Source organism: Lissotriton helveticus, chromosome 11, assembly GCF_964261635.1.
Source record: "Lissotriton helveticus chromosome 11, aLisHel1.1, whole genome shotgun sequence".
Lineage (NCBI taxonomy): Eukaryota > Metazoa > Chordata > Amphibia > Caudata > Salamandridae > Lissotriton > Lissotriton helveticus.
In genome coordinates, this window is record NC_136072.1 from 537,650,124 (window position 1) to 537,675,571 (window position 25,448).

A 25,448-nucleotide genomic window follows, 5' to 3' on the forward strand; every position below is an offset into this window, starting at 1 on the left:
TCCATGAATTGTTCTTTTTACATTTGTCACCCTGGGTGGGACGGGTGTGCCCAGATATGGGTCCCGTGCTCTCCATGCCACTGGAAGTCAAGCTATCTTGGCGGATGAGGGTTGAAAACCCGAAACCGGTTCTAGGATGCTTGCTGGCTGGATTCAAACTGGAATGGCATGGAAGCAAAAAAACAATGGATTTAGGCCCAGATCTCTGTACTGGGGTGAATGCATGACATTGTTCTTCATTCTGTCCATCAGTTGTTCTGTTTGCATTTATAACCTTTATGTGGACAATTTCCATACAGAAGTAGAGCTGTTCAGTGAGCTGTACAAAGCTGGCACTGCAGTACAGTTAATTGTCGCCACAAAAGATTCCTGCAACAGCTTGTTTGTAAGAAGCTCCAGAAATCCCAGAGCACTGTGTTGCATTCCAACGAACTGCTCGTAGTCAAGTTCTTGGATAGGCGTGAGGTGTACTTGCTCACTAAAACTAACAATGAGAGCACTTTCTCTGTAACGGTTTGGGGCCAGTTGGCAGAAGTTCACAAGCTTACCTGCATACTTGATTAGAACAAGTACATGGGCGGAGTGGATTCGAACTACCAGGTTCTTCAGCCATACAATGCTAATCGTAAAATTCACACTTGGTACAAGAAACTGTTTACCCACCTGATCGAGATAGCAGCATACAGTGCATATGTTTGTTTATTACAAGACAACCACAGGAAGACTCATGTCTTTCCTTGACTTTTTTTTGTCAGCCTCTACTTCACATGATCCGGAGGACATGCAAGGCTGCAGGAGTGATACTTTGCTAATCGCATTCCTGCAACACCTAAAAAGGCTCAACCATGTTGTCATTGCAAAGTCTGCTCTAAGCGTGGAAAGAGGCAGGATAGTCTAATTAACTGTCCCCAGTGCCCATCTCACTCAGCCCTGTGTTTTCCTGATTGCTACATATTGTACCATACAAAAGTGAAGTATTGGGAAATTGAGTGAGGTGAAGGTGCCATTACGTACATTTTTTCAAAGGCTATGCATCGATACCTACCTTCCACAGGCCACTATTTCACTAGGCAAGCTGCTGTAGAATTTTTGTGCATCTACTTGAGGAAATCATGAACTTGATTATGGCCTACTCAACACCTTTACCTGCCAGCAGAAGGTGGTTGGTGTTCTGTTTCCCAGTTGACAAGTGCATTATAGTCCCCACACGGCAAGTAATGGTCGATGGAACCTAAACCACGTTGTCACGGAGTACCCTGTGTGGCAAAATTGTAAAGACTTGACTAGATTGTGAGGTGCTTTTTAGGGAACTGATGTATACAACACAAGGAACACCCTGATTGCACACGAGTACCAGAGCAAGTGTAATCAGTCAAAGAAATGCCCCATGGGACTTATTCACCAATACTTCTACTTGCTTTGAAAGTGTGCAAACTCAATTAGTAACTTGTACCAACACCAATGTGTTTGAAAAAGGGTACAAGACACAATATCGTTTGTGATGATTGTTTTCACATCTTTAGTATTGGTTATGATACAAGTTAATAATTGAGTTTTCACACTTTCAAAGCAAAAGTTGAAGTGTTGGTGAATGAGTCCCACAGCACATTTATTTGGCTTATTACTGTAAGGAACTTAGCAGTATTCCTCAGCATATTTGTCTTTGTTTCAAATGTAGATATGCATAATTAGTTTGAGGAATGAGGCCTCGGAGACAGGCATACTTGGACACCCCCAACTTGCATCCACAAACTGGAAGGAGTTGGATTTATCACAGTAAGTGCCCTTAAGGTGCAGGAAAGACATGTTTTCTTGAGCTTCAGGTAGCTTGGGACAGAAGTCAATAGTATAGTTCACTTGGCAAGTTTTCGGGATTAGTTACAACACAGATGTGGACAGAGACATGAACGGGTAAGAAAAGCTTAGAGAAGTTGTGCTTTCATAGGGCTATTGCATAGGTAGAAGGCATATAGTACAGGTAGTAAAGATACACATACCATAACTTGATCTTCACCTACGGATTCAAACCCATTGGTGCTGCACTCACCCCAAAACTGAATTACTTCCTCACTCAACTGTTGGGAGGTATTAAAGTTTTGTGTGTGATGCGTGAATGGCATGTGAATGGACCATAAAGTGGTTGGTGCCTTGAAGTGGCTTTATGGCTCGCCTTAAGAAGTCTTGGTTTAAATATTCAGATACTTTGATAAGAATTTGTGCTTTGAAGCCAGTATTTCTGGAGGTGCTAAAACCAACCAGTGTAAGTAGTGGATTAATTCTAACAAATTGGCACCAGATTAATATCTGTCGTGGTAAGATGGCCCTTACTAAGAACTCCTTGATTTGTGTTTTTGCCATTATGGGTAGCAGTGGATTTTTAGGCCCTAGCTTAGGTAGAACCTAGGCAAGCCTGCACATTTTTGAAAACTAGACAACCAGTGGAGTCCAGGGGTGCATGACTTGCATGGCTTTCACCAGGTAATATTACCTAGAAGCTCTTGCAAACATCAAACTTTGATAAGAAACATCACCAAATTTCTGAGACATAAAATCTGCATGGAACACAGGTTTCCTACCACCCTGAGTTCCCCAGGTCTCCCGATACAAATGCTACCTCACTTGTATGGGTGTGCCAAGTACCCGCGACAAGGAAGGGCCCAAAAAATACTGTGGAGGCATCAAAATTATCTATCACAAAACAACCTGATTTTGCAGGAGGGGGCACTTGCATTTTTGGTCTCAGGCTCGGCGACCATTGAAAGAAACCTACCAAACCCAGACATTTCTGAAAACTAGACACCCGGGGAGTCTAGGGAGGTGTGGACACATGTCTGGGTTCGGTAGGTTTCCCTGGATGACTGCCGAGCCCGGGACCAAAAATGCAGATGCCCCCTCTTTGCAAAACCAGGTTGTTTTGTGATAGACATTTTTGAGGTCTCCACAATACATTTTTGGCCCTTCCCTGTTGGGGGCACTTGAACCCCCCCCCCACACACACACACACAAATGAGGTAGCATTTATATTGTGAGACCTGGTGGTACACTGGGTGATAGGAAATTTATGCTGGCCTGGTACCAACAACGTTGGGGGATTCACACAAGACACACCTCCCTGGACTCCCCCGGATGTATAGTTACATATATATGTCTGGGCATGATATGTTGCCCTGAATGGCCGCTGAACCTGGGACCAAAAAACACAGGTGACCCCCCTTGCAAAACCAGGTTGTTTTATGATCAATAATTTTGATGTCTCCACAATATGTTTTGGGTCTTTCCCTATGGCGGTCTCTTGGTCCGCCCACACAATTGAGGCACCATTTGTCTTAAGAGAGTTGGGGGAAAGCTGGGTGCTAGGACATTTCTGACTGCCTGCAGATTCCATGTAATTTCCTCACAGAAATGCAAGAAAAATGCTTTTTTTTTTAACAAAGTTTGTGCTTTGCAAGGGATTCAATGTAAAAAAAAACCTGGTGAGAGCCCGTATTTCACCTCGCGCTGGGCTCCCTTGGGTGTTTCGTTTTTAAAAATGTGTTGGTTTGATAGGTCTCCCTAGGTGCCAGCTGATCTGGGGCCCACAATCCACAGCTCCCCACACTGCAAAAAATACATTTTTGTTCAGTGGAAAAAATGTGATGTGTTTGGAGCCCTTTCATGGTGCAGGCACTTTGCCTACCCACACAAGTGAGGCATCTTTTGTTCTCTGGAGACTTAGGGGAACACTGGGTGGTAAGAAATTTGTGGCTGCCTGCAGATTCCAGGACTTTTCCTCACTGAAATGCAAGGAAAATGCGTTTTTGTGGGTAAAATATGAGATTTACAGGGGATTCTGGGTAAAAAACACAGGTGGGAGCCAGACAAGTCATTTGACCGTGGACTTCACGGGGTGTTTACTTTTCAAAAATGTGCTGGGTTGGTAGGTTTCCCTAAGTGATGGCTTAACTTAAGGTCTTAAATTCCGACCTTTCTGTTCCCTGTTCGCTTGTTGAGTTCCCTCTTTTAGACTCTGTCTCATTAGACAGAATGATCCCGAAAGTCACCTCGGGATCTCCTAACGACCCAGCACCCCCGCAGACCCTCATTAAGGCTATTGATGCCATCCGTCCGGTCATTCTAAATGTCCTTAACTCTTCCATCACCTCTAGCTCTGTCCCCGCCCCGTGGAAATGTGCGATGGTGAAAGCTCTTCTGAAAAAGCCTACCTTAGATCAGAACAACTTGGCCAACTATTGCCCAATTTCCTTACTCCCCTGGATGAGCAAGCTGCTTGAGAGGCACATTAATAACACCTTAGCAGACTATTTAGAATCTAACAAACTGCTCTGTGCCACTCAGACGGGATTCTGCCCTCAACATGGAACCGAAACTGCTCTTCTAGCAGTGACGGAAGAAACAAGATCTGTGCTGGACCGGGGAGGGAAAGCTGCCATCATATTACTAGATCTTAGTGCCGCGTTCGACACGGTTAACCATGCCACACTATTACATCGTTTGGAAGGAAAGGGCGTGTCGGGCGCGGCCCTGGAATGGCTGACCTCCTTCCTGGATGAGCGCTTCTTCCAGGTGTTCGAGGGTGAGGTTGTCTCCTCCAAGCAACCACTCAGTTGTGGGGTTCCTCAGGGCTCTGCCCTGAGCCCCACACTTTTTAATGCTTACATGAGACCTCTAGCAGAGATAGTCCATCCCTTCGGTGTGCGTATTGTCACCTACGCGGACGATACCCAATTGGTGGTCTCCTTGGACCACACTGAGGGATCGTCCAACACCCTGGGCCCCTGTCTAGAGGCTGTAGCTAAGTGGATGCAATCCTCCTGTCTTAGGCTCAACGGGGAGAAGACCGAGATTATGCTGCTGGGCAATCCTGCACCGACCACTCTGACCTCCATCTGGCCCACATGTCTCGGCGCCCCCCCTTCCCCTAAACCTCAGATAAAGAGCCTTGGAATCTGGCTCGATAAAGCGCTAGACTTTTCTGTCAAGGCCATCAGAACGGCATCTATATGTGTCGGGCTAATGAAAATGCTCCGGAAAGTGCTCCCTCTACTTTCCCGGCGAGGAGAATCATGGTTCAGGCCCTAATACTCTCCCGCCTGGACTACGGAAATGCTTTATATCTAGGAGCCCCGGCAGCAGTGACCAACAGACTCCAGGTCACTCAAAACTGTGCTGCCCGATTATTGTTTAACATCCCCCGGTGGCAGTCAGCCAAGAAAGCCCTAAAAGAACTACACTGGCTCCCAGTGGTTGCCAGAATACATTTTAAGGCCATGTGCATTGTGCATAAATCTTTCCATCGAACTGGCCCTGCCATCTTGTTTCCTCTAGTGGTGCCCTACACGCCTTCCAGGGCCCTTCGCTCTGGTGCATTGCGTCTAGTAGCCACAACTAAAATCAACAAGGCTCGCTGGGGCGGCCGTTCATTTTCGCACATTGCTGCGAGAAGTTGGAATTCTCTCCCTCTGGATCTCAGAGAGAATAACAACCGGATGGCATTCAGGAAAGCCTTGAAAACCCATCTGTTTGCAAAAGCGTGTTAATTCACCCTGTAGCCCGCCATAGTAATCAGTTAAAGCGCTGCGAGGCCTCCGGGTAGTTATGCGCTATATAAATATAATTTTTCATTTCATTTTCATTTCATTAACTGGGGTCCAAAATAAACAGCTACCCACATTACAAAAAACACTTCGTTTTTTAGTGGAAAAATCTGATGTGCCTACATTGCATTTGACGCCCTTTCTTGTCACGAGCACTTGACCTACACACACAAGTGAGGCACTGTTTTGTTCGGGAGGCTTAAGGAAACACTGGGTGGTAGAACATTTGTGGCTGCCTGCAGATTCCAAGACTTTCTCACAGAAATTATTGTAAAATGTGTTTTTGTGGGCAAAGTTTTAGATTCTGCGTAAAAAAAAACAGGTGAGAGCCAGAAAGTCACTCTACCCTGGAATCCCCCGGATGTCTTGTTTTCAATATGTGCTGGTTTGATAGTTTTCCCTAGGTGCAGGTTATGCTGGGGTCCAAAACCCACAGCTACCCAAATTGCAAAAAAACACATTGTCTTTGAGTGGAAAAATGTTATGTGCCTACGTTGCGTTTGGCACCTTTCGTGTCATGGGCACTTGGCCTACCCACCAAAGTGAGGTACTGTCTTTCTTGGGAGACTTGGGGGAACACTGGCTGGTAGGAAATTTGTGGCTGACTAAAGATACCTCATGGAAATGCAAGGAAAATCTGTTTTGTGGGCAAAGTTTCAGCTTTGCAGAGGATTCTGGGTAAAAAAAACCTGGTGATAGCCACACAAGTCATCCCACCATGGACTCTCCCAGGTGTCTAGTTTTTACAAATGTGCTGGTTCGGTAGGTTTCCCTACATAGCGCCTGAGCTGGGGCCCAAAATCCACAGCTACCCACATTGCAAAAAACACATTGTTTTTCAGTACAAAAATGTGATGTGTCTACGTTGCCTTTGGCACCCTTTCGTGTCGCAGGCACTGAGCGTACACACACAAGTCAGGCACCATTTTTCTCGGAAGACTTGGGGCAATGCTGGGTGGTAGGAAATTTGTGGCTGCCTGCAGAGTTCAGGACTTTTCCTCACAGAAATGCACAACATTTGTTTAGGCAAAGTTTGAGCTTTGCACTGGTTTCTGGGTACAAGAAAACCTGGTGAGAGCCACTCAATTCACCCCACCCCACCCCGGACTCCCCCAGGTGTCTAGGTTTAAGAAATCTCCTGGTTTAGTAGGTTTCTCTAAGTGCCAGCTGAGCTGCGGCACAAATTCCACCGCTAGCTAACTTGTAAAAAAGCATGCATTCTGCAGGGTGAAATGTGATGTCTCCAAGGTCATGTTTTGGAGTGTTTTGTGTCTCAGGTGCAATGCCCAGTCACACAAATGCAGTACCATTTTATCAAGAGACATGTGGAAATACAGAATAGTATAACATTTGTTATGACCAATTGAATATCTCTACGTTTGTGCCTTTCAAATGTAGGTAAGTGTGTAACAAAGAAGACATTTTATAAAATGACCTCTGAAACACATGCAAGTAAGCACACCCACAAATTCAGAGATGTACAAACAACCACTGCTCCTAAACTCAGTATCTGGTGTACATTTCAGAAACACAGAGCTCTCCTACATACACCTTTTCTATTCTTTATAATTTACCATATGAATTGCTGGATAGTGGGTACAGAATGCAAAACTATTGTAAGGTGCAGCTCGGTTGTTGGCTCTAGGAACCTCGGGTTCTTGGAGAACCTACAAGCCTTAAATATCTCCGCAACCAGAATTTTATAGTGGACGTAACAGTATATTGCTTTTGAAAATTTGCCATTGTAAGAAGAAGTTACAGATGGAAACATACACAAATGGCTGTTTTTTCCAACTCAATTTCAACATTGTTTTATTTTAGCCGTTATGTTTCTTAGGAAAGCATTGAAGGATCTAGACAAATCACCCCTTGCTGAATTTAGTTTTATGTCTAGTTTTCAGAAATGTATAGCTTTCTGGGATCCACCATGGGTTTCTTGCCTGTTTCCACCACAAACTGAAAAGCACAATAAATAGGAAAAATGTGCTGTCTCCCCGGAATATGCCAAAACTGTTTTAAAGAATGTGCCTTTTTCTGCCTGTTCCTGAAAGCTGAGAAGATAGTGATGTTAGCTTAGTAGTCCCTTCATTGATGCCATTTGCAGGAAGAAAAACAGACACTTTCTTTTGCAGCACTCTTTTCCCAAACAACCCAAAATGTATATATATATATATATTGGTTTAATTTCTCAGTGCCCTCCATGGTAATCCATAAACCCTGGGTACCTTTAGACTTCCCAAGATGTTGGAAAATAAGGATGCAAATTTGGCGGGGATACCTTATGTGGAAAAAATGTTTTGGAGCCATAAGAGCAAACTACACCAAACAGCCAAAAAATGTCTCAGCACGGGGGAAGGGGAGTGGGGGGGGGGGTAAAAGGCCCATCAGCTAAGGGGGAAAAAAATACACCATCCTACACACTACTCCAGTAGTTAATCTTATCTATGGTAAATTTAGAGTTAATTAAATTCCATATTTGTATGTTAATTTGTTTGTTACTTAAATATTTAATTGGCTATTGATTATGCAAATGTATAGTTGATAATTTAATTATTAAAAAATAAATTTTTTGATTCTAAATGTCATTCTTTAAAAAGTTTGCTTAGTAATTTAGATTTTAGAAGAGAATTGCAGGTCATGTAGGGGAATAGGAGGGGAAGTTATTTAATTGATAATTTCTAAAGGGATTTATGTTAACTAAATATCGAAAATATAATTATACTAATTTTGTAATTGATTATTGTCTATGCCAATTATTTTTAAATTTAATTAAGTATTAATTAATAAGTGTATCTAATCATAATTTTTGTAAAATGTATTTATTATTGTTTCAAATTGTATTTGTTTTATTTATGTAGTAATGTAATGTTATTGTTGTTTTGTTTATATGCTTTTAAAATATATTTTTATATTGTATAGTTTTTTTATTTAAATGTTTTAATAATTTGTTATTGTTAAGTATTTAAATTTGTTATACAAGGTAATTGTGTTGTAATGATGGGTGTAACCTGTCTCACATCAGACATTTTACATTTTGTTGCTTAGATTGGAATGGGAATAGTATATTTAACCATACACAACAGGGCAACTAGGGAAATAAAGAGGAAAATACATAGAAACCACTGGAAGGTCCTACTAAGATATCCAAAGATTTTGGAGTAAATGCCTCACCCACTAAATGATGGCGTGCTTCACCATGGGCGACTATCCACACACTTGTAGGATGGTAGCACCAGGGAGGACTCAACCAGAGTTGGGAGTTCTTATATAAAGTATTTTTCTGGAAAAAGCAGGATACAGGAAGGCGAAATAGTAGCTAAAAATGTCTTATGGTATACCCAAAGGGAATACATTTTATTAGTAGGGTAACGTGGACATAAATAAAAACAAGTATAGGGTTTAATTGAGTGTAAGTGTCTCAATTTCCCCTGATGTTTGCCAACATGTTTCGGCCCTCACTGCAAACCCATCTGGATCTAGGGTTTTAGTCAACGATATGTGTTTATCCTTGCCTACCTACTTACCCATTCCATGCATATATATGAGGCCTAAGGTTCTCACCTGAATTCTCACTCAAAAGTACCTACAAATACTAATTTAGAATAAAGTAACACATTAATCAAGGTGGTTCTCAGGCCTTAACCCTTCCATTCACGGTGGGAATGTCGCTGCCCAAACCTATATGTGACCTAGGGCCATATGTATCAACATTCTGTTTTGCGATTCCTAAATAGCAATTTTTAAGGAATCGCTATTTAGAAATCGCAAAATGGTATGTATGTAGAAATTCGCTTCTTCTTAGCGATTTCTTAAAATTCCTTAATTGCGATTAGCAAATTGCTAATCGCAATTAAGGAATAATTTCCCATTCATTTCTATGGGCCAGGAGGCCCATAGGAATGAAGGGGAAATGTGCGATTCGCAATTTGCTAATCGCAAATTTGGAATATTTTCAAGGGTGCAGGGGTGTCCAAAGGACACCCTGTTGCACCCCTGAAAACTGCTTGGGTGCACATGTGGTGCACATACATGCCATGCCCTAAGGGCATGTATGTGCGTCACATGGCACTTTGAAAAATGAAACAAAATGCATTTTGAAAGGAATTCGCAACTTACCACCAACTAGAAGTTGGTGGTAATTTGCGAGTCCTTAAGGCCAATTTGCTATTTTTTTTAGCTTCTTACATTGCATTTAAGGAATCCCAAAATTTGCGATTCCTTAAATGCAATCGCAAGATAAGGAATCGCATATTTTGCGATTCCGTATGTTTAATGCAGATTGCCTTGATGCATACCATTTGACCAAATTGCATTCGCAAACGCCGAAATTCTGCGAATTTCGGCGATTGCGAACTCAATTTGGCTTGATACATATGGCCCTAAGAGTGGGCTAAAAAAAGTGCACTGACCCTATCAAGGCCCACCACATACCTTGCAGCACGAGCAGTTTATTTGCAAACATGGCGAAAAAATCAAGTAAATTTAAAAGAAGGGGATGGGTGGCTCCCGTTGTAGGGACATTGGTTTTGAAGGTAAATGAGACCATAAAATATGCTTAAAAATTCCACTAGGTGCAAAATGACTAACCAGCTGTAAACCCACCCCACATGTGTGCACATGCAGATACATTTACAGATCCATATTTCCACACTCATACTTCTTTGCGCTATCGTTGAGCAGTTCAGGGGTTATATGTATCTGACGAGAGGTGCCATCCTGTAGTCGAACACTAACAACAGACATGTGGGTTGTTAAATATCCAAGTACTGGTGTTTTTTTTGTCAGAAGTCACACAAAATATTTTGATGAAGTGTGATTTCTTCATTAATCTTTTAAGTGTGTGAAATATTCGTTCTGGACTGCAAAAAATGTGGCATGATTTAGCAAAGGATCAATTGGAGCGATAATTTTTCAAAATTGTGGTGCACTCGCCCCCTTTTATATATTTTAAGAGGCGAGTTTGAGAGAATGTAATTGATGTGATGCTTGTGCTAAAAGGCTGCCTAGGAGCTAAGCAGGTACTCTGTTCAATTAACTGAGATATTTGAACCTCACACCCGGGATTACTTTTAATATGCGGTATGTTTAAAGTAGAAAGAGGCGCATGCATTCATCCCAGATCCTGTTTGTTAACCCCAATATCGGTTGGTGCACTGGGGCGCTATATCAAGCTAGTGTAGGGGGCGGAGTGAGAGAGACTTACTTTGTGAAGGATTGGCCACCATTGCTGGAACCTCCACCCGCCGCTCAGATCAGTGCCAAACTAATTCTATTCATAGCGGACAGTCTATGGGGAGTGGTGGCTGCCAAGTGGGTGTGCATTTGATGACCCATTCGATTTGGTGACCTCCAGGCCTCTGGGAAACCAAGTCCGGTGGTGACAATACGTCCGTTCAGTGTGTACTAACTTTACATGGATTGAATGGCTCTGGAAATAACATTTCTTCAACTCGAAGCCCGGTGCTCATCAATTCCTACCGGACCCAAAAGAGTGGAAGCATGTTGCTTTTTTTATGAGAGTTTTGTATTGCTGAGTGTTGGACAGGCCTCGTAGCCGGGCCGTTCCCCCCTACGCACAACAGGGCCCGGACCCCGGCTCTCCCTGAATCCCCAGCAAGAGCCACCCCGGCAACCCCCCGAGGTAATCCACAACCCGTCCCCACCGGGACTCCAGCTCCTGAACCCTCCCGTACCGGCTGGCCGGGTCCCCGTCAGCCCCATGGCCCCGGCCCGGCAGCCATCTTTGGACACTACAACACGAGGCCACGTGGCCTCGACTCGACCCCAACCCTGGGCCTGGCCCGGCCCGGACATCGAGGCACCAACCTCCACACAGGAGGTAAAGAGACCACTTGGCAGGTCAATGAAAGAAGAAGGCGTCAACGGCTCTCCTCCGCCGGGTGTCGATCACCCCCGGCCGCCCTGGGCGCTGGCTCCAACCCCCTGCTGGGTGTCGGGACCCCCTCATTCCGGACCTCCCGACCTCAAGGCGCGAGGGTCCGGACATCAAAGGGAACCAGACCTATAACTGGGGCAGCCCCAGACCAGGAGGGCAGTTGTATCCTGGAGTCGAGAGACACCGAGAAGAACTCATCCTTGGCGGACTGCTGGCGCTGCCGCAGCCCTGCTCTGTGAACCCTTCGTCTTGGCCTGCTGGCGCTGCCGCGGCCCTCTGCAACCTGAACCATCATCTTGGCCTGCTGGCGCTGCCGCGGCCCTCTGCAACGTGAACCATCATCTTGGCCTGCTGGCGCTGCCGCGGCCCTCTGCCACCTGAACCATCATTTTGGCCTGCTGGCGCTGCCGCGGCCCTCTGCAATTTGAACCATCATCTTGGCCTGCTGGCGCTGCCGCGGCCCTCTGCAACGTGAACCATCATCTTGGCCTGCTGGCGCTGCCGCGGCCCTCCGCCATTTGAACCATCGCCTCGGCCTGCTGGCGCTGCCGCGGCCCGACCCCGCAGACTCCTAAGCTCGAGGATTGTGAGCTTCCCTCCTGCCACCTCCTGTTCCGATCCGGTACCAAGACTGTCCCGCTACCCCCTTTCCCTACAGAGACTAGAATTGAGAGGACCCTTGAGTCCTGAATCTCCCGTACCGCTGATAACCTTGCCGCAAGAACCCTATATAAAGAGTGTTGATCTCATCCTTGTGTGGTGTCTATCTGTGGGGAGGGAAGTGACTTGTCTGTACGATCGCCGGAGACGGCCCTCATCGGAGGCCTCTCCCCCAGTATTCGGCCGACCCTCTGGGTCCCCGTCTGGCAACAGTGCGGGGTCACCTACAAATTCACGACCCCCTATCACCCCCAAGGAAATGGATTGGTCGAGCGGTTTAACCGCACTCTCAAAGGAATGATCATGGGCCTAGAAGAGCCCCTCCGTCGCCAGTGGGACGTGCTACTCCCGTGCCTCCTGTTCGCCTACCGAGAGGTCCCTCAAAAATACCTAGGCTTCAGCCCATTGGAACTCCTTTACGGGCACCCCGTCCGGGGTCCCCTCAGCCTAGCCAAAGAAGGTTAGGAGAGGCCCCCCCAGAAAACTCCCCCGGATGTATACAAATACCTCTTGGCCCTTCGCAACCAGACCCTGCGATTCAGGGAGATCGCCAAAGTCAACCTTGAAGCCAGTCAGGAAGAGAGGGAGAAATGGTATGATCAGCACGCCTCCTCCCTCGAGTTCGAGCCGGGACAGCAGGTCTGGGTGATGTCCCCGGTTGAACCCTGTGCCCTACAGGACAAATGGTCCGGACCCTTCAAGGTGATCGAACGCAAGGGGCCCGTCACCTACTTAATCGACATGGAAACTTCCCGGAACCCCCTACGGGTCCTCCACGCCAACAGACTCAAGCCCTATTTTGTACGCTCAGAACTCAGTCTCCTGATGGCTACCGATAATGGGACGGAAGAAGACTCCGAGCCCCTTCCGGACCTGCTGAGGACCCTCGAGCAGGATGGCTCCGTGGAAGGGGTCAGACTCTCCGAGGCCTTGTCCCCGGAGCAACGCCAAGACTGTCAAGCTCTCCTGACACGATTCGCATCCTTGTTCTCTCTCACCCCTGGGGTCACCCCCTGGTGCCTTCACGATGTGGACACCGGGGACAGCCCCCCTATTCGCCACAGGGCGTACCGCGTACCAGATCGGGTGCGCGCCTGCATCCAGACCGAGGTGTCCAAGATGCTGACACTGGGAGTGATCGAACCCTCGGACAGCCCCTGGGCCAGCCCCGTCGTCCTGGTCCCCAAGGCCGCCGCCCCGGGCGTTGCCCCTGAACTCCGGTTCTGTGTGGACTACCGGGGACTGAATGCCGTTACCAGGACCGACGCTCACCCTATCCCCCGGGCAGATGAGCTAATTGACCGTATGGGGGCCGCCCGCTACCTGAGCATCTTCGATTTAACAGCGGGCTACTGGCAAATCGGCCTCACCCCCAGGGCCTAAGAATGATCCGCCTTCTCTACCCCGGACGGTCACTACCACTTCAGGGTGATGCCATTCGGCATGAAAAACGCTCCGGCAACATTTCAACGACTCGTGAACCAGGTACTGGCGGGCCTCGAAGGATTCAGCACCGCCTACCTGGACGACATCGCTGTGTACAGTCACCACTGGACCGACCACCTCCGCCACCTGCGGGAAGTTCTACACGCCCTCCAGCAGGCCGGGCTCACCCTCAAGGCCAGCAAATGTCAGGTGGGCCAAGGATCCGTGACCTACCTAGGGCACCAAGTGGGAAGCGGTCTGGTGGCCCCCCTCCAGCTCAAGATCGCTGCCATCCAGGCCTGGCAACCCCCTACGACCCAAACCGAGGTCCGGGCCTTCCTGGGGCTCACCGGGTACTACCGGCGGTTTGTGAAAGACTATGGCAGCATTGTGGGGCCCCTCACGGAGCTCACATCCAAGAAGAACCCCAAAACGATCAACTGGACTCCGGACTGCCAATCGGCCTTCGAGAAGCTGAAGGCCGCCATGTGCACTGCCCCCGTGCTCCAGGCTCCCGACTACGGCCGGGAATTCATCGTACAGACGGACGCCTCCGATCACGGCGTGGGGGCCGTCCTCTCCCAACTCAACACCGAGGGAGTCGATCAGCCAGTGGCCTTCATCAGCCCGACGCCTGCTGGCCCGGGAACAGCGCTGGAGCACCATCGAGAGGGAGGCCTTCGCCGTAGTATGGGCCCTCAAGAAGCTCCGGCCCTACCTCTTCGGCACCCCCTTTCGGGTGCAGACATACCACCGCCCCCTGCAATGGCTGATGCAGATGCGAGGGGAGAACCCGAAACTGTTGCGCTGGTCCATCTCCTTACAGGGGATGGACTTCACTGTGGAGCATCGTCCAGGCCAGGACCACGCCAACGCAGACGGCCTGTCACGCTTTTTCCGCCTCGGCGAGGAGAGTCCCCAAGAGGATGGCTGACTCTCCCTGCCTTCAGCTGGGGGGGACGCATGTTGGACAGGCCTCGTAGCCGGGCCGTTCCCCCCTACGCACAACAGGGCCCGGACCCCGGCTCTCCCTGAATCCCCAGCAAGAGCCACCCCGGCAACCCCCCGAGGTAATCCACAACCTGTCCCCACCGGGACTCCAGCTCCTGAACCCTCCCGTACCGGCTGGCCGGGTCCCCGTCAGCCCCATGGCCCCGGCCCGGCAGCCATCTTTGGACACTACAACACGAGGCCACGTGGCCTCGACTCGACCCCAACCCTGGGCCTGGCCCGGCCCCGACATCGAGGCACCAACTTCCACACAGGAGGTAAAGAGACCACTTGGCAGGTCAATGAAAGAAGAAGGCGTCAACGGCTCTCCTCCGCCGGGTGTCGATCACCCCCGGCCGCCCTGGGCGCTGGCTCCAACCCCCTGCTGGGTGTCGGGACCCCCTCATTCCGGACCTCCCGACCTCAAGGCGCGAGGGTCCGGACATCAAAGGGAACCAGACCTATAACTGGGGCAGCCCCAGACCAGGAGGGCAGTTGTATCCTGGAGTCGAGAGACACCGAGAAGAACTCATCCTTGGCGGACTGCTGGCGCTGCCGCAGCCCTGCTCTGTGAACCCTTCGTCTTGGCCTGCTGGCGCTGCCGCGGCCCTCTGCAACCTGAACCATCATCTTGGCCTGCTGGCGCTGCCGCGGCCCTCTGCAACGTGAACCATCATCTTGGCCTGCTGGCGCTGCCGCGGCCCTCTGCAACCTGAACCATCATCTTGGCCTGCTGGCGCTGCCGCGGCCCTCTGCAACGTGAACCATCATCTTGGCCTGCTGGCGCTGCCGCGGCCCTCTGCAACTTGAACCCTCATCTTGGCCTGCTGGCGCTGCCGCGGCCCTCCGCCATTTGAACCATCGCCTCGGCCTGCTGGCGCTGCCACGGCCCGACCCCGCAGACTCCTAAGCTCGAGGATTGTGAGCTTCCCTCCTGCCACCTCCTGTACCGATCCGGTACCAAGACTGTCCCGCTACCCCCTTTCCCTACAGAGACTAGAATTGAGAGGACCCTTGAGTCCTGAATCTCCCGTACCGCTGATAACCTTGCCGCAAGAACCCTATATAAAGAGTGTTGATCTCATCCTTGTGTGGTGTCTATCTGTGGGGAGGGAAGTGACTTGTCTGTACGATCGCCGGAGACGGCCCTCATCGGAGGCCTCTCCCCCAGTATTCGGCCGACCCTCTGGGTCCCCGTCTAACACTGAGAAAGCTGTTTTTTTTTAAATCGCTTAATTAGCTGACTAGTGGGTATGTATCAGACGGTTGTGTATCATTACAAGTCTCAAGCCAACTGAAGGAAACACGTAGGAGTGACAACACTGTGTGTTCTGTCATATGTTGAGAATGTCTTCATGCCAACGTTTTTCAAGTTCATCGTTTTTTTTTCTCATCTGCCTGTTGCATCCAAGGGATTTAATCATTTAGGCCTAGGGCCACGCTGGACATCCTATAGATCCATTGTTGTTCATACATGAATCATTGTTTTTCTGTTGCGAATGGGGATAGTTTCTTAAGGATGAACCAGGTAAAATCATTCTCAGAGTGGCCTACAGATACAAAATGGCGCATCAGCTTTGTGGTTGTATTTTTGCACCTGAGGGTGCCTCTGTGTTCATTGATGCAACCCGTAGCTTTTTTTGCGGTCATGCCCGTGTACTTCAAACCACATGTATAGATCAGGATATACACCACATTGATGTTGTCACAATTTGTGTGTTGCTTCCATACCCATGGTGTCCGCAGACCAGGATCCAATTCTTTGGTCGGTTTCGTAAGGGGGAAGATATTAGTGCCTGCACAGGTAATGGCCAACCACTGGAGGAAATTTCCAAAGTGTATGGATGGTAGAGTCTGTGGTCCTCCACCACTTTGGTCTGGTGTGAACAAGGAAATCTCTCAATAATTTGCATATCCTAAAGGTGAACATGGGTTTCCTAAAGTCTAAAGTGCCAAATGTCAGTACTCTCCTGTTTAAGGATCAGCTTTTCATTTGATTTGAGTGTATTCCGAATGTGGTAACACAGATTAAATGGCCATTTTCTGGTTTCTCAAAGGTCTGCAGCAATGAGTCTCTTTTATTGTTGCGTGCTCTCTTTTTTGCTTTCTTGAGTAAGTGATGGATATAGAGTTTAGCTTCAGGTTCCATAGATAACAGTTCAGCATGCCAAATCGTAATCCTCCTTGTCTGTGCAGTACCTTCATATTCTGATAATTGGCCTACTGGCATGTTATGCTTTAAGCAGTAGCGGCCACTTGTATTGAGCGTCACACTGGATGTCCCCGCCCATCCTCGTTGCAACTGGCAGCTTGCAGGATGAAAAATAAAATGATAATAAAAATGTTTTATTATCATTTATTTATGTCTTTTGCCCGGGCTGGCTTCCAGCAGGGGCAATAACGGAGTAGCCACTCCTGCCTTTAAGACTTTTGGATGGAAACTGTCCTATCGTAACTAATTGTTGCAGTGTGTGATGGATTCCTTCCTGATTGTAACAGTGAACCTTAAACATGTGTCCAAGGAATTCACCCATTCAGCAAATTTGAGGGCCTCCATCTTGTTTCCTCGCCAGAGGATGAACACATTGTCAATAAACCTTTTCCATATTTGGATGTTGGTGCTGAAAGGACTGGTGTTTCTGTAGATCTGCTTTTGTTCAAAATCATGGAGACAGGCTATACTCTGGGCGAATGTTCTGTCCATCAAGGTGCCATGTGTCTGCAGATAAAAGTAATTCCTGGAACTGGAAATAACTTCTAGTGAGTGCCATGTGTGCACAGTCTAGGAAAAAGTTTTTGGGCCTGGTAGAATCCCAAGGTGCTGCATTTAACAAGGATTCCAAGACTATGAGCGAGGCTTCCGGGGAATATTTGTGTATAAAGCCTCAACGTCCAGGGCTACGAACAAATCTCTGTCTGGTTAAAAAAGTATGTCCTGTGTCATGGTGAGGACATCTTTTGTGTTCTTCACGTATGAGGGTATATGAGTCACCAATGGTCTCAGAAAGTGATCAGTAAATGTTGACAGGGGTTCAAGAAGGGACCCAATGCTGGAGACTATCAGTCTTCCTGGTGGGGGAGATACATCAAAATAGATTTTTGGTAATATATAGAAATATGGTATCTTAGGGTTTTGTTAAACAAAGTCAGCCTCTTGGTGGGTTACACATCCATTTTCTTTTGCTTCATTAACCATTATCGGACATATTGTCACAACTAAACCTAGAGAGTTCACTGAATCTAATTTGTTATCAAATGCACACCCATTCGGCAGACACCACTACCCTTATAGACTGTCCTCTACGAGCAGAAGTCGTTTGGTGGTGATCTGAGTGGAGGTTGCAGGTTCCAGCGGTGGTGCCAATCCTTGACAAAGAAAGTTTCTCACCCCTCCACTATCTTGATATATTTCCCCGGGGCACCAACTGATATTAGGATTAACAAACAGGATCTGGGATAACCACATGCGCCTCTTTCTGCTTTAAGCAGACCAATTTTTAAACGCAATGCCGGACGGGAGCATCAAGAGATCTTGGCTAATTGCACAGAGTACCCGCTTAACTCATACCCAGCCTTTTGACACACGCTTTACATCAATTACATTCCCTCAAACTCATCTCTTTAAACTTACCAGGGGGTTAGGAGTGCACAACAATTTTGAAAAATTGTTTATCCAGTAGGATCCTTTACTTAATCACAGCACATTTTTGCAGACAAGCGAATATTTCATGCCCTTAAAAGAATCATGAAGAACTCAGACTTCATCATAATATTTGGTGTGACTTGGGACCCCAAAAAAAATTTACTTGGATATTAAACAACCAACCTGTCTATTGTTAGTGTTTGACTACAGGATGGCACCTCCCACCAGATAGATAACCCCTGAATTGCCCAACTATAGGTTAAGCTGCAGGACTATTAGAAGTATGAATCACTAAATTAATCTGTGCATGCTCATGCATGGGGTGGCTTTATAGCTGGTTTGTCGTGCTGCACCTTATAGTATTTTTAAAGCACATTTTATGATCTCATTTACTTGCAAACCCAATGTCGCTACAGCGGGATTCGCCCTTCACCTTCTTTTAAATTGTCTTGAATTTTTTACCACCTATGTAAATAAACTGCTCGTGCTGCAGGGATGTGGTGGGCCTTGATAGGGTCAGTGCACCTTTTTAGCCCACTCTAGGTCGCATGTAGGTTTGGGCAGCAACTGTCCCACATGAATGAAATGGTTACGGTCTGCGAACTACCTTGATTAATGTCTTACTTTAGTCTAAATTTGTTATTTATGTCTTTGTAGTTACTTTTGAGTGAGAAGTCTAATTCTCAGATGAGAGCCTTAGGCTTCATATATGTGCATGGAATGCACGAGTAGGTAGACAGAGATAAACACATAGCCCTGACAAAGGCCCCAGACCCGGATGGGCCTGTAGTGAGAGCCGAAATATGTTGGCAAAAATTGGGACACTAACACTCAATTAAATGATGTACTTGTTTTTATTTAAGTCCACGGTACCCTACTAATAGAAGGAATCCCCACTGGGTTTACTGTAAGACATGTTTAGCTACTATTTCACCTTCCCGGATCCCTACTTTATCCAGAAAAATACTTTGTATAAGAACTCCCAACTCTTGTTGAGTCTGCCCTGGTGGTACCATCCTACCAGAGTGTGGATAGGCACCGATGATGAAGCATGCCACCATTTAGTGGGTTAGGCTTCTATTACAAAAACTTTATATATCTTAGTAGGACCCTCAAGTGTTTTTTTCGTCTTTATTTCCCTAGTTGCCCTGTGGTGTATGGCATATTTTCTGGGAGTGGGAATGGTAAATCTAACCCCTTTGAAGTGCACCACTTTCCCTACTGTTGCTTAGACTTTATTGGAAACAGTAAATCTAACTTATCTTAAGTCTAACACTTTCCCTACTGTTGGTTAGAATGGAGTGGGAATAGTAAATCTAACCCCTCTGATGTCAAACACTTTATCTACGGTTGCGTACACTGAAGTGGGAATATTGAATCTAACCCCTCCTTAGTCCAACAACTTCCAAACTGTTATATAGATTGGAGTGGGAATAGCCCTCTGAAATATAAAACTCTCCCTGTTATTGCTTAGTTTGTAGTGGGAGTAGAAAATGGAATTTGGGGAAGTTGTAAATGTTTTCTATTGTTGTTTAAATTGTATGTAAATTAATTATTGTAGTTACTGTTGTTTGCTTTAAATTGTTCTTATTCTTTTTTAAATGTGTGTATAATAATTCTTCATTTAAATTTCTATTCATTTTATTTATTGACTTAATTGCTATAAATGATTTTGGTAATATTGTTTAATTTTGTAACTTGTTTATAGTGATGTAATTTTCTTGTTTTCCTAAACGGTGTTGTATTTTTTAAATAAAGAAGTATTATTATTTTTTGTTATATAGTTTGTTTAAAGGTTTAGCTATAAATATTTTGTTATGTTTTAATATTACCATTAGGTTATATATATAGTTTTGTTATATAGTTGTATATTATTTTCTGCTTTTACTTTTTTTGTCAATATTTAACATGTAATGTTTAAAAAACATTTGTTATGTTATATATAAATGTATATACAGCTGTGTGTGATAATACAAGTATTTATTGTAAGTTATATTTTACTAACTAAATATTTTAAATAAATTACTTATAATTCGATATTAATCAAAACAACAACATGTTTGCCTTTTTGGGTGATATTCTGTTCCATTATATTTTTGACACAATATTTTTGTCATTTACAGTAAACGTACAAAAGCACAATGTTTTGGTAAACTATATATATATATATATATATATTTTATATTTATTTATTTATTTCTAGTTTCATGAGAAAAATACAACTTGCAAAGCCAAATCATACTTTGCACGCGGGATAGACAGTAGTGTTCAAATCATCTCAACCTTTATAAATACTAGGCCTGGGGGCGTGGCCAAGATGGCGGCGTGAGCAGACGTATTGCTCTCCTGCTCCCGCCGACGGCCTCTTCAAAGCACCGGTTTCGGCTGTTTACGGGTCTACGGACCCTAGATGGAGAACGCTCCTAGTCGCAGGGACAGCTTGTCCGGCCGGAGTGGACAGGTGGCTGAGCATACGGCCGGGAGCGCGCCCACCCTCCACGGGGCTGAGTGAAGGGGCCTAGCGCTTTTTGGCGAGAGGGAAACCCGCCGATCAGGGTGCTGTGGTCCGGAGGCAGGGACTGGAGCTGAACAGACCAGCAGAGTCCGGGAGATATGTCGGAGGCTGTGGCGGTTGCTTGCGGTTTGTGGCCGGGCGAGAGTAGACGGAGAGCCACGGCGGAGGAAGACTGCGGCGCCATTTTGTGAGGCTCCACTGCAGGCTGCAGCACTGCGCGCGTGGTCGAGGGCCCGGTGGCAGTGCCTGAGCCCTCCCGTGCTCGTGCGGGGAGAAGGCAGGAGTGAGCCCATCACAGCTGGGCGGCCGGGATTGCTGGCGGCCCTCAGGCGAGGTGGTGGCCGGAGGAGCCTGGTTGCAGCCTGAAAAGCTAGCGGTACAGAGGGCCAACCTGCGACTACTGAAGGTGGTCGCCCGATGATGAGTGCTGCCACGGACCCTGGGGTAAGCTGAGGAGACCCGCGGCGAGGCCCAGGGGAGCTGGATGCAGTGACCGACCCCCAGGAGAGGGGATCAGAGGCCCGGGGTAGCACAGGCAAAGAGTGAGGACTTAGGCTGCAGGGAGGCCGGAGGAGGGCCCTGGACCTGAGGAGGAGGCCCGCCACGCGCCACGACTGGCAGAGCCTGGAGTCGGAGGACTTGGCCCTGGGGAGCCGCCTGCCGTTGGAAAGGGTCAGTGACGTGCCAGTGCGGGGAGAGGGCTGGAGCGGGCCCACCGCACTTGAATAGTGGAGAGCGCTGGTGGCACCCAGGCGAAAGGACGTAGGTGTCCTGTGGCAGACGGAGAAGTCTGGTCGTGGTCCCGGATGCTAGCGGCGAAGGAGTGCCATCTGCGACTGCCAGAGGCGGCTAGACGGTGGTGAGTACTGCCACAGCCCAGGGGTGATTTTAGGAGACCCGTGAAGAGGCCCAGGGAAGCCGACCGGTGTGGTTGGCCTATGGGAGAGGCGACCAGAGGCCCAGCGCAGCACAGGCAGTGAGTGGGGACTTGGACCTCAGCGAGGCAAGAGGTGGGCCCTGAACTTGGGGAGGAGGCCGCTGGTTGCAACACGACTGGTAGAGCCTGGAGACAGAGGACCTGGCTTTTGGGAACCATTCGATACTGAACGGACCCGGAGGTGGTTTCTGAGGTCATCTTGTCTGTAGCTGGCACTTGGAAGGGCTACGGAGGTAGTGGGAGAGATCATCTGGTGGGTGACCGGCCCTACGCAGAGGTGGATCCGGTGAGCCGACTGGTGCCTCTGAGGCGGTGGGAGACGTCTAGCGAGCCGGCAATGAGTGGTGGACTGCCTCGTGGGAAGGCCTAGTGGGCTGCTTGGAAACATAGATGAGAACAAACTGACAGAGGGCGCAGGGTGGGTCCAGCTGTGGACTCAACACCCATTGGTATAGAGCGGAGAGCTTCGAGGATACATCACCTGGCACAGCAAGCTGGTCGTCCATAGCCTGACGCGCGGCCCACAGTGCGGGAGCCCTTGATTGGGCGGCACCTCCGTGAGGGGGGAGCAGCTACTCGGTCATACAGAGCTGTGTGAGGGGCACCAAAGGGGGTGTGCTTGGCGGGTGACTCCCGGAGCGCACGAAGCACGCTATGTCCACCTCGAGGGTCCGCAAAGATAAAACTGTGAAGGACTTGTTCGCCAAAGCCCAGGCGAGCCAACAACATAAGGCCATGGCGGTAAACACTGCCCATCCAGCCACGGATCACACAGATGGCTCGGAACCCATTACCAAGGCCTTCTTGGAATCACTATTTACTGCTTTGAGAGATGATATCCACACCTTTAAAAAGCAATTTTCAGAGGAGATCAAAGAGGTTCGCAAGGATGTGGACGGCATAGGGGAGCGTGTGGCAGAGCTGGAAACCAAGAATGACGGGAGAGACAACGAAATCGAGGCACTACAGCAGGAGATTCTGCAGATCCACGACCAACAAGTAGACCTGCAAGCACACCTAGAGGACTTGGAGAACCGTTCTCGTCACCATAATGTACGGATTCGGGGAGTGACGCTGACCGAAGACACCAAAGATCTGTTCCGATTCACGAGAGAACTTTTCAATCACATTTTTGGGTGCCCTTTAGAGTCGGATCTCAGACTGGACAGAGTACATAGGGTGGGACCCCCACGGCCCATGTCGACCTCCCCACCGGACATCCTAGTGTGCGTGCAAGATTACCGCACAAAAGAAGACATCCTCCAGAAAGCTCGGCAGCTACATCCCCTGTCCTTCAGAAATCAATCCCCAGTCTTATTCCAGGGCTTGTCCGCACTTACTCTGCAGAAGCACCGGACCTTTAAGCCCGTCACAGCATACCTCCAACAGCACAACATTTCCTACAGTTGGAGCCACCCATTTCGCATAGTGTGCAAACTGGACAATAAGCTCTACCAGCTCCGATCTCTGAAGGAGTCATGTTGCCTGCTGGGTATAGATCCACCAGCTGAGGAGGATGAGTCGGCGGCCCACTATGGGGAATCGGATGCCTCTAGACCCCGGTGGCGCCAGCAAGGTAGAAGGCGCCGCTTAAAGAAACCCCCTGTGGCCGAGATTAAGGATGGTCAGCGTGCGGCAGTGGAAGCAGTTGCATCTGAGCTGACCTCGCCCCACCCCAGCTGACTTTCATGTTAATATCCCTTACGGCTGATTGACTGTTTGTTTTTCTTGCCAGGTCATCGGCAGGAGGGGGGGGGTGTTGTGATCTGATCGAATTATCCCGTGGTACTACATTCCCAGTCACCTGTGAAGATGATGGGCAAAGTGTTCTTGAATTTTGAATTTCATGTTGGGGGGAGGGCGTTGGGAGGGTGTAGTGTTCCTTGTCCACCGAGCGCGTAGGGGTGAGATAGGCACACGCTTCCTAGTCCTTTTGGAACGGCTGACGCCCTTGGTGCTTAGGCTTCGCGGCACTCCTGTCTTCGGGTCCCCTAATAGAGTAGATGTTGCCCACAGAACTTAAGGTACTCACTTTAAATGTGAATTCCATGAGGTTACGTGTCCTCGCTGCATCCGGCTGCTACACCTTTCTAATTCTGAGCATCCGGGGGAGGAATGAAGGTCGCAATAGTATGCATGGTATAGGTGGTGGACTTGGAACACGGGTGGAGGCGGGGAAATGGTAGGGTAGGGGGTGGATTTTCGTCGGTTTTCATTTTGTTCTTTGTTTCTGTCAATGTCATGATGTTAGCACAGTTTATTTGGCCGCAACTCACAACTCTCATTGGCACGGTTGGCTTTGCGGAGCCATTATTTCCTCTTGTCATTGTGCTATGGAAATGATGTGACGGCGGCAATTGATGCTATTGATTTGTGTGTGCTACACTCCTTCAATAAAAAGATTTAATATTAAATACTAGGCCTGGGCGGTGAACTTCCCTCCATTTGTGGAGTTTTCTGCACTTCGCACTCCAGAGCTCGTGGAGTGCAGAAAACTCAGCTTCGCGATGTGCAGAAGAATTTTTTCCCCACTTGCGAACAGTAGTTTTGCGATCGCACACAGTAAGTTCGCAAGCACGAGCTGCCGCTCAGGTAGAATTTCTACCCGAGCGGTAGAAATACCAGCACAAACTGCAGTTCACACTGCACTCCGCCACTCTCAGAACTTCGCAGAGTTTTTTGTACCTTGGTGGAATTCCGAGTAGCAAAACTCTACGAACTATGCCCAGGGTTATAAAATACACGCGGTTTCAATGCATATCATATTGTACCATGGTGTTTTACCCCTTCCCCCAATTCAGGCGATGACACTGACCCTACACAATATCGACATAGCCGCTTCCCTTGGATAACAGGTAGTTGTAGTCATTTCTATTCCCCTTCATTTGGGACTTGTGTGGCCTCGCCTTGTAGGTCCAGTCCATACTGGTTTAGCCAACTGCCCCATACCTTGTGAAATTTTCTTAGGCAACCCTTGCTCTTATATGTGACCCTTTCAGTCGCCATATATATGTCCAGCCCTCTTTTCCAGTTGTGTAGTGTCAGTGAGTCCTGTGCGCCCCCGTGTATTGCTACATCCCGCTTTGCCACCACCAGGCCTAAGCAAACCTCATTTGGGATCCCCAGGTAAACAATATTTTTGACACAATATTCTTGGTAGTTGATACTATTCACAATATTCTGTCATACAATCAGTTTTTACTTGTACATAATTTGCTTTTCAAGCTCTTACTGAAGTTTTACCTCATGATGTAAGCACTGTATGTCTTTTTGATCATTATATTTGTCTTCCTTTATGTTCTGTTTTTTTATCTCTGAGACAGCTATGATTCACTCTGAGCCTAGTATGCACCTAGAAAAAAACCAATGAATAAAATAAATAAATCACATCACACCACAACTCTCAAGAGTTTTTGCCCATAATGGGCATTTTAGGTCGATAATGAGCCTCATGTCCTCAACATGATAGGTCTTATGATTACTATTTACCCCAGCAGGATCCTACTGCGCTATGTCATTTTTTGTGAGAGACCTCACTAGGTTTTCCAATGTTAATTAGGGAGCATAAGCACATAAAAAGCAATACATTGGATGTAGTCTTCACAAAAACATTTTCAATAGACTTTCAACGTTATATTCCCAAAATGTTCATCTGACCGTTTCATTTTTCACTAACAACTCGATTCCATGACTAATACTGTCCATAAATATAGGACCACTACTCCTTCTTTGTCAAGATTGCACCCTTATATTTGTATTGAACATATTAATTGTATTATATTGGGTGT

At 47.5% G+C, this 25,448-nt stretch overlaps 1 protein-coding gene across 8 annotated transcripts in view; it reads right to left on the bottom strand.

Moving 5' to 3' along the window:
* LOC144791525 (uncharacterized) overlaps positions 1–25,448 on the bottom strand; it is an 826,098-nt gene that overhangs the window by 623,766 nt on the left and 176,884 nt on the right. For 7 of the 8 annotated variants that reach the window (XR_013602413.1, XR_013602419.1, XR_013602414.1 and 4 more), the window contains one exon: positions 24,904–25,012. The exons of the other annotated variant lie outside the window; for it this stretch is intronic. The gene's annotated coding sequence lies outside the window, so the exon portion shown is untranslated. The remainder of the gene's footprint in view (positions 1–24,903; positions 25,013–25,448) is intronic. 8 annotated transcript variants of the gene reach the window in all.